The sequence below is a fragment of the Dermochelys coriacea genome, chromosome 2 (assembly GCF_009764565.3).
Source record: "Dermochelys coriacea isolate rDerCor1 chromosome 2, rDerCor1.pri.v4, whole genome shotgun sequence".
NCBI lineage: Eukaryota > Metazoa > Chordata > Testudines > Dermochelyidae > Dermochelys > Dermochelys coriacea.
This window is the reverse complement of record NC_050069.1, coordinates 186,193,000-186,201,719: the sequence shown is the minus strand read 5'-3', so window position 1 is coordinate 186,201,719 and position 8,720 is coordinate 186,193,000. Positions and strand designations below refer to the sequence as shown.

The window sequence follows — 8,720 nt, the reverse complement described above, 5'->3', positions numbered from 1 at the left end:
TACCATATTAAACTTCAGAAGGTTTTCTCATACTTACCTGCACACTGTGCCATTGATGTGGCATTGCAAAAATGGCTCAGCTGTGGAATGGCCTCATCAAAGTTTCAGGTCTGATTCAATTCTAGGTTCAGAGAGTTGAACTTTAACCAAACCATGCTTACAATGAAGCATTACCTCTTGATCTATGTCTCTTTGTAATGAAATATGCCAGAACAGCAGCTAGTTCTACAGTTTTTCTGCAGCAGAATCCAGCAAGATGTCTGTAAGCAATTTCTGCATTCTAGTCCCTATTTATATCTGCAATTAAAGATACAAATATCATGGTTATCTTTCTAATTTCATAATTACCTCTTTGAAATAATAACCGCATTCCAGGTGTTTTCTAAAATAAAACAGCCAGGGAAATTAATTTCAATTAGAAGGGAAAAAAATACAAACAGAAGTGGAGTTGGAAAAAAAAATACCTGACACTTTTCTTGGAGGGCGCTTCATTTAGATAATTAAATCTCGGCAGTGTGAATGAACCATTGGTAGCGATGCCCTTTAAAGAATGACATTCAAAATACATTAATCTGCTGAATTCTGAGGCTTCCCAACAGGTTAAAAGACATCTGGAGGCAAAAAGCCTGTAAATTCTGGATAGTTTTTGGTAAGTAGTACAGCTGCTTTAGGCTCTCTTGCTTAGATGAAATAGCAGTGTTAGGAAACGTGAGTGTACACATGTAAATGCGTATAAAGCAATTACAAGTTTATTGTGTGTGTGTGTCTTGGCATTCAGAAGAAACATAAGTCTATAAGCTCAAACGATGGTGGAGAGTCTACCAAAACCCACGCTTATGTTTTAATGATCCATTGCAGACATTTCTCCTTTTGTTTTGTATCCCCCTCAATCACTCTGCCTACTCCCTTTGTATTGTCTTGTGGACACCTCTTTTCTTCCTAATGCTTGACAGGGTAGCAGGGGGACACCATTTGCAGTGAGATATGTGGAAGGGAGCTTGTAAAGACCTGCCAGATCTGGCAGCCTTCAGGAGAAAGTCATGCTCAGTAAAGCTGCAAGTCTAAAACTGAACTGCATACTAACTCCTCTCTCATTCTTTAGTTCAAGGCCACCCCAAAAATCCTGAAGCAGAGCTCACAAGAACAAGTACAACAAGGCATAAAAGCAAATTCTGGAGGTCACAACTTTCTTTATGAATATTTCAAAATACATTTGTTGACACTAGATGTGTTAGGAGTTGTCATTACTGAGGTGTGACTCAAGAGGTTTGGAAATTTGATTCAGATAAGCACCCAAAAGTTTAAGATAAAGATCTTAGACTTTATGTGAAACGCTTAAAACTGGCCTAGGAGTTTCATATGAGCTGGCTGGTAATGCTACATCAACAAAATTTCTTGTTGCACTGATGTACTATACTCCGGGTCCTGACTGAAATCAGGAAGTATAGAGAGAGAATGGCCAAAATTAAACATAAATGTGATTCTCTGGAATGTCCTCTCCTGTGAGCTGAGTCTACTCCTGTGGCCTCAGTCCAAGAGGAAACCACTAATGTTTGTGTCCTGGTACAAATGTTTGTGTAACGTCTAGACCAGCATTTACAATTGCGTTAGCTACAGTGAGGAAACTGGCAATCCATTAACTCAAATTTAAACACCACCACAGACTTAAGTCTAAACAAATCCTGTGCATGAACTCATTAAGGGGCATGAGTGAGAAACAGAATTCAAAACGGGCAGCTCCAGTAAAAATACTGTACGCCTGGAGGGGGAAATGTTTCAAATGGGGTGGGGTTTGACATACTGATGGGGTAGACAGTGGTATATATGAAATCCTTCACGTCATGACTTAGAGCGACTTTTCTTGCAGGGAAAGCGTCCATAATTATCTCAGTAAGGTATAGATGCATTTGCCTTAAACATATTTTTCATAATTGCTCTCTCTTGCTTTGCTAATAACCAGAGCTACTTGTACTTAAAGACTTATTCCCTCCTGACCTGCCTTTTTCTTCCTCTTTGACCCTGCAGTGAAATCATAGTGCTGCGTTATTTGTGACATTACAATCATTTCCATGGCAACAGACTGATGTCCAAAGCACAGGACCATGACTTCAGTGTGGGATCAAGCAGGAGGATATAAAGTCCTTATTAAAACACATACTTTGTCAATAAGAGTAAAGGGAACTCATAAAAAAATCCATTAATTTTATTATTCATTCTCCTTTCCAAGTTAGCACTAGTGCAAACGAAAGCACCCCCTTTAAAGGATCATTTGGCTTTTGTTTGTTGGTTTTGATCATTCAGACTTTGGTTTTGATGGCTGTGGGGAGTTGTGAACTAAAAGGCAATGCAGCAATGATTTATTCAAGAATTTGTTTAAGGGCCTGATTGTGCAGCTTTTTCTTCTATTGAGTTGTACTTACTCACACAAGTAGTCCTGTTAAGGTCAATGAGACTGCTTGTAAAAAAACCTATTCAATGCGTGAAATTCACACTGGCACAAATGGGTCACGCAAATACTATGCCCCACTTAAGTACTCACAATAGGTGGCACATAAGTGGTGCATAAACCTTGCACAGGCTCTCTGCACAGGGGTGAATTTTACCCTCTGAGAGTCAGAATTGCACAATTGGGCCCTGTAATGTGGTGCTGCTCTTGGACATGAGTGCATATTCCAATGCCGTCTTCCAAGGCTTGGTTCCTTAAGGCTGAAAAGTGACTGCAGGCTGAAAGCAGCACCTGCTATAAACAGAAGCAGTATCACTCAGTAGAGAGAGATTCAGGATCAGGGAAGGGGAGGACTCTCTCTGCACCTGTCCGGTGGAAGGCCTAAGAGGGAGACACTTGCAGGAATAGCAGTTGGCTGGGAAGACGTCTGAGCTAGGGCTGGTTGTGAAGCTCTGAAAGAAAAGCTACAAGGACTGTGGAGCTCTGGAAGAAAAACTAGACAAGTCCCTAAGGGGGCACCGAGACTGCTTTCAGTTGCTTTGTTTTGAAATTAATATGAGAAAGCTCTGATCAAAGAAACTGGGGCTGTTCTGTTGGGAGTACAATTTCACCTACCTGCCCTTGTTGGTGCATCTGCTCCAAATGTGTATTTGTTATGGTTGCTGATGAGATGCAGCATTAAACACTTATATGGGAGCAGGAAGGAGAGAGAGACATTCGGACAGAGTGGAGATTGTGCAGGCCTCTTAAAGATTTATTGCGATGACAACAATAATGGCCAATGTGGAAACAACATGGCAACAGGCTTGCTGGGCAGATGGCCCCCCATTCTGTTACAGTGTGGAGCCATGTTCCTGGAGATCAAGACCGTCACAGATGTGTCCAAGGGGTGGGAGTCCTAAGGTCTCTTTTGATCCCAGTTCCCCTGCATGGCGGAGAATAACACAAGGTTTTTCTATTATGGTCCCTCCCTCATTTTAAAATGTTATATTTGTTGCATGCTAGCTTAAAGGATACTTTTTATGTTGAAGATGCAATTCTGAATCTCTAAGTTCCAATCATTGTCTCAGTCACTTCAATAGGAGTTGAAGTTGCTATTCCTCTACAATTTGCTGGGGTGGCAGACAGTAAGTTAAAAATAATAAAAAAAAGGACCAAATTTTCAACTGGTGTAGCTCCACCCAAGTTTCTAGCTTAAAATACAAATTCACATGAACTACATGGACAAACTATGAGCCTTCAGTATCCTAACCTGGCTGGAAAGGTGAATGATATTCCACCAAATTTCACTGAGAGTTACTGTAAAAAAAACAAAACCAAAACCAACCAATCAACCAAAACAAAACAAAACAAACAAACAAACTGCTGCCTGCCCCCCAAAAGGAAACAAGTCACTTCAGTAGGGGTCTAAAAGCTAGTCTGGAGAATGATTGTGATCATGGCAGCACTGTGAAAAGTCCCCCATTCTTGCACAATGGGCCTGGTTCTCCTCTGAATTATGCCAATGCAAATAAGGAGTAACCCCACGAAGGTAAACAGAATTACCTGGATGTAATGCTGGTCTAAACAAGAGGGAAAATCAGGCCCTCATTTCAGTGGGTAAAGACAGCAAGTAGGCATCAGGATCTCATCTCCCATCAATGCATACAGTGATTTATGCATAGAACTCTGCATTAGCATCACTGGGGGAACAGATATTTACATTATTAAACAGGGCTTTTTCTCTGATGCCTGAAGTCAGTTAGCATATGGCATATTATTAAACCTGTGGTGAAGGAGATTTAGGAAAAGAAATGGCAAAAAAGGAACAGGAGAGAGAAAAAAATCTCAAACCAAATAACTATATGAATTTTTAGATTTTTTTTGAAGCCAACAATTGTTTGACAACATTGTTTAACAGTTTTGAAGCAGTGGTGCAATCTCATTTTTAAAACTGGTGTGTGTATGAGTGTGTGTGTGTGAGAGAGAGAGAGAGAGAGAGAATACATGAATCCTAGCACTATAATGGGCAGAGGGCATGACACACACAGAAAGGACAGTAAAAAGTTGAGGGTGTGGGAAATGAGCACCCTTCATTTCTCCTTAGTGGTTGTTCCAAATCTGAAGGAGCCCTAGATTACAATCCAACTTTCAACATTACAGCATTCTGGAAACACTGCCACAGCTCATGCTATTTCCTCAAGTTAGTTTTTCTCTCTTTTCCTTTTAATGGAATGAGGGAAGATTAATTTCTGATCTGGTTACTTGGTTCAAATATATCTAAGGCTAGACTATGTTTTCAAACATCAGCGTTTTGCTTTTTCCTCTGAAACGCTATCGCAGAATGAAATGGAACAGCCTTTCAGTGTAACCCAAAGCCAGGAATTGCAGCAAACTGGCAAGAGTTAATCTTCATTACGTGGATGCCTATAGGCCCAGCACAGACTTTATAGTCCCTCTATATTCTCATGCTTACCATTTCCTTTATTGATTTGTCTGTCTAAATGAGTACTTCTAAGCTCTGTGGGAGTTTTCCAATTACATAAAAGGCAATTCATGTCACCCTGCTGCCGCACTAACAGCCATAACCAAGAGAGCACATTGAGGACTTCTCAGCAGAACAACCTAGTTTAATCAAGGCGACCCCCTTCAGAGCTACCTCATCTGCAGGACATTTCTCTTAATATGCAATGCTTTCTTTATTAGAAGTTTAGAATAATGGGCTGCAGCTAACCTAACAGCTGTGGTTGAGTTTTATAGCCAACTATATGGTTAGTGGAGAAGATGCATGAGCTTCCCTTCTATAGGCTGTTTTTGGAAAGTGCTGCTTCTCAAATGAGAGAGTGGGTGTTGTGCACACGGCTCAGTGCATTGCTCCAATCAAAGCTGCCAGAGGCATGACCCTTTTTCAAATTAGAACAAAATGTCTCAGAAGAATGTGGCTGTTGCTAAAGGAATGTTGCTGCCACTGTGAAATCTGCCCCTTTGAATTTGACAACCTGCTAATGTACAGAATCCAAAGAAAGTTGTGCTCAGAGTTCTGTATCATCTGGTGAAATATAGTTTCTGAATTTTGGTGTGGAAAATGTGTCCTCTTGGAGGCTCAGAATTCTTTGAACACCCCAATGAGAAAGAGAATGTGTATGTGGCAGAGAACTCCTGGACTGGGAGGGTAAACTACAAAAGAGGTGGGGATTGGGTTCCATTCAATTAAGCATGGAACAATTCTGCTGCTTATCCCAATCTAAATAATTTGAATTTCCCCTGCTACATGCTCCTTTCAACTTCTTCTGCCATGTGGCCTGCCTTCCCAGCTGATCTGCCAAGAGCCAGTCCTGGCACTTGGTGACTCACCTTCTGGTCTCTCATAAGGTCCCCGCACTTAGTGGCCCTGACTTTAACCCCCTCAACTGGTTCTGAGAACTCTCCTATTTGTTGTTCTAGTCACCCAACCTAGACTCCTGGCAACATGTGGCTCTTCCTCCCTATGAACACATAGACAGGTGCTAGACTTCATGCAGCCTCCATTCCCAGTAGGGTCCCAGCAATCTTCCTGTCACACATATCCAAAAGTTTCTTGGTGTTGCTCTACTGCAACAGACTCCAGCAGAGCCTCTCTCATTTTGGGCCAAGCTGTGGTATTTACCACTGGCTGGAGTAGAGGAGAGTCAATCTCTTCACAGTAGTCTTGGGTGTATGGGACAACACAGGCTAAACCATCCTTTAGAACGGTGCAGCCTGCTCCCCATAGACAATGTGCTAGGAGGAGGATTGGCTATGGCTCTGCCTCCTCCTAGTCCCCTTTGGGGAACACTGAGGGAGAAGTTGCCAGGCTTCTCTGAGGACAGGGACTGTAATTGTTGTAGGCTTAGTGCAAGTTGTGCCAGTGTGGGTTATAGGGATCTGTGAGCAATTTTCTTAAACTGATAGCAGGAAGCCAGGCAGGAGGAGGGATGGGGAAAGTTCCAAGCAGAAACTCTCCAGTAAAGCAGAAAGATACAGAACAGTTTTGCGTGTGTAGTAGTATGCCTTTAAATTGTTTGAGAGCCCTCTAATGGCACTCATTGTGTATAAGCCTTCCGGCCAAAAGCTTGAGGGGGTTCTCTGTTTGCATCTGTTGATGAACAAGGAAGAATGGCCACAGGGCTGCTTCATGTGCATAAGCTATTTATCCAGAACTCCAGATGGACATGAGCTCCAGAGGGGAAGGAATTCTCTGCTCCATCTATTGGTAAACAGGGGAAATATAACTATGGAGAGAGTTTTATTTGCACAAGCTTTCTACCCAGAATTCCTCCAGTCCCACTTTGGGAGTCACCATAAATATACACAAACTCAGAATTGGTTGGGTAGAGAAACTGAATTAAGAAAGGGACAAGAGTGCCTATCTTGTGGATTGGGATCTGTTGCAGGGTCTTATATACCATTGGTTCCCTATCTGCAGTGAATCCTATACTGTTGCAAAGGTCTTTGCACTGGGAGATATCACAGAGATAATTTTGAGGTGGGGTGCAGTAGTGAGAGGGACTTTTACTGAAGTTAAAGCATAGCAGGGGGAAGTGTCCTTTGCTGTGAGGAGAATACCACCATGACAGCTACAGTACTACCATACACAATATTTGTTAGACAAAAAAAAAGTTAATGACATACATCCGATTCATTTCTTTTCAACAACATCAAGCAATTTGCAGTTTGATGCTGTCAGATCAAATTTTTACAAAGTCAGTGTAATCCTAATAAAATAAATACAAATTCCATTAGAAGCTAGCTTTTAAACATTCCTCTGCAACGTTTGCAAACCAAGTATTGTGGCATTCTGTTAGAGCAGGAGATGCAGAAAGTAAAACTGACTGATCTATTTTCATTGGTCAAATTGAGAGAAGTGTAAAAAGTAAATGCCATGACTAGTAAAGAGAAATGGAGAGGCTGAAAATTATTTAGTTATAATAGTCTAAAATGTTACTAACAAAAGGTGAGGAAATCTGTTGTTTGAAACTATGATCTTCGACCCTTTTAACAGATATTTTACACAATTATTTAATGACTTTATTAACCGTAAAAGTTCTTTTAAACTTGTTTCACATCAAAGGGACTTAATCTTGCCCAGGATTATGGAATGGACACTGCATCACAGGGCAAGGTGACTAGAACTAAGGTTGCATTGGCACCTTACTTCTGAATATCCCAACTCTGTGGGTTTAAATCCTAAACTTAAAAATCCCAGTACTTTGATTTTTTTCTTAAAAATTTTGCATTGAACACACACAAATTAATAACTTACTCAGTGCTGCAATGTAGTGATTGCCATTACTATATAGTGTCCAATTTCCTCTGTACAGACTAGCTTTGTTTTATCTAGTTCTCTAGAAGTTTAAATTGTCTAATATTTTGCTGTATGACATGAAAAAAACCCTTTCTAGCTGTACAGGTATGTTGCAAAGCAACAACTCACTGGTGCAGTGCCTCCTGCTGGTCATCTGGGAATTAGCTCTTTTTCCAGCATATGGAGTGCCCTCGGCTGGCCAGTGTCTCGCCTGCCTCAGGCACCCGTGTCCCTCCCAGACCCCAGTACCCTTTACCTGAGGGTTCTGCCTCCAGCAGTAACCCACAATCTGGGTCTCCCTTCCCAGGGGAACCCACAACCCTCTATCCCCACCTTGCCTCAGTGGCTACTGCCAGTCATCATCTAGCCCCCGCTCACTGGAGTAGACTGCAGTCAGTAAGGGCCACTCATCATTGGCAAGAGATCAGAACCTGCTGCCTTTGCTTAGCCTCAGGCTGTCACTCTACAGCCCTAGTACCTTTTGGGCCCTTAATAAGGCCTGTAGCCTAGGGGTTTACCAGGCTAGAGCTCCCCAGCTCCCTTTGCCCTTCCCTAGCTCTATTCCACTTCAGGTACCTTCTCTCAGGCAACTAGTCCTTCCCCCTCTAGGGCTAGAATGAGATTTTCCCCCAGCTTCTGACTCACAGCCCTTTTATAGGGCCAGCTGTGGCCTGATTGGGCATGGCCCCAGCTGTGGCTGCTTCCCCACTCACCCTAGCTTGGCCACTTTTAACCCCTGCCTGCAGGAATGGGGTAGTTAAGCTCTGGAAAAGGCTTTCAAGGAAGATTATGGAATCCCCATCACTGAAAGTTTTTAAGAACTGAAACACTTGGTCTTGCCTCAGTGCAGGTCCCTTCTAGTCCTACATTTCTATGCTTTTTATAAAGAGCAGGTGTTCAGAACCTTGTAGCAATAAAAGAAGATCCAGGTTATCTTTTGATCAAGAAATTTGCTCTAGTGTTTGGAAGGAG

The 8,720-nt window shown here is 42.1% G+C and overlaps 1 long non-coding RNA gene across 1 annotated transcript; it reads right to left on the bottom strand.

Annotated features, from left to right (window-relative positions):
• Positions 1 to 3,745: 3,745 nt before the first annotated feature.
• On the bottom strand, positions 3,746 to 8,345 carry LOC122458530. Its single transcript, XR_006278571.1, has 2 exons — positions 8,227 to 8,345; positions 3,746 to 4,128 (listed from the first exon to the last, which is right to left on the bottom strand). It is a non-coding gene; the product is annotated as an uncharacterized LOC122458530 (long non-coding RNA).
• Positions 8,346 to 8,720: the final 375 nt, after the last annotated feature.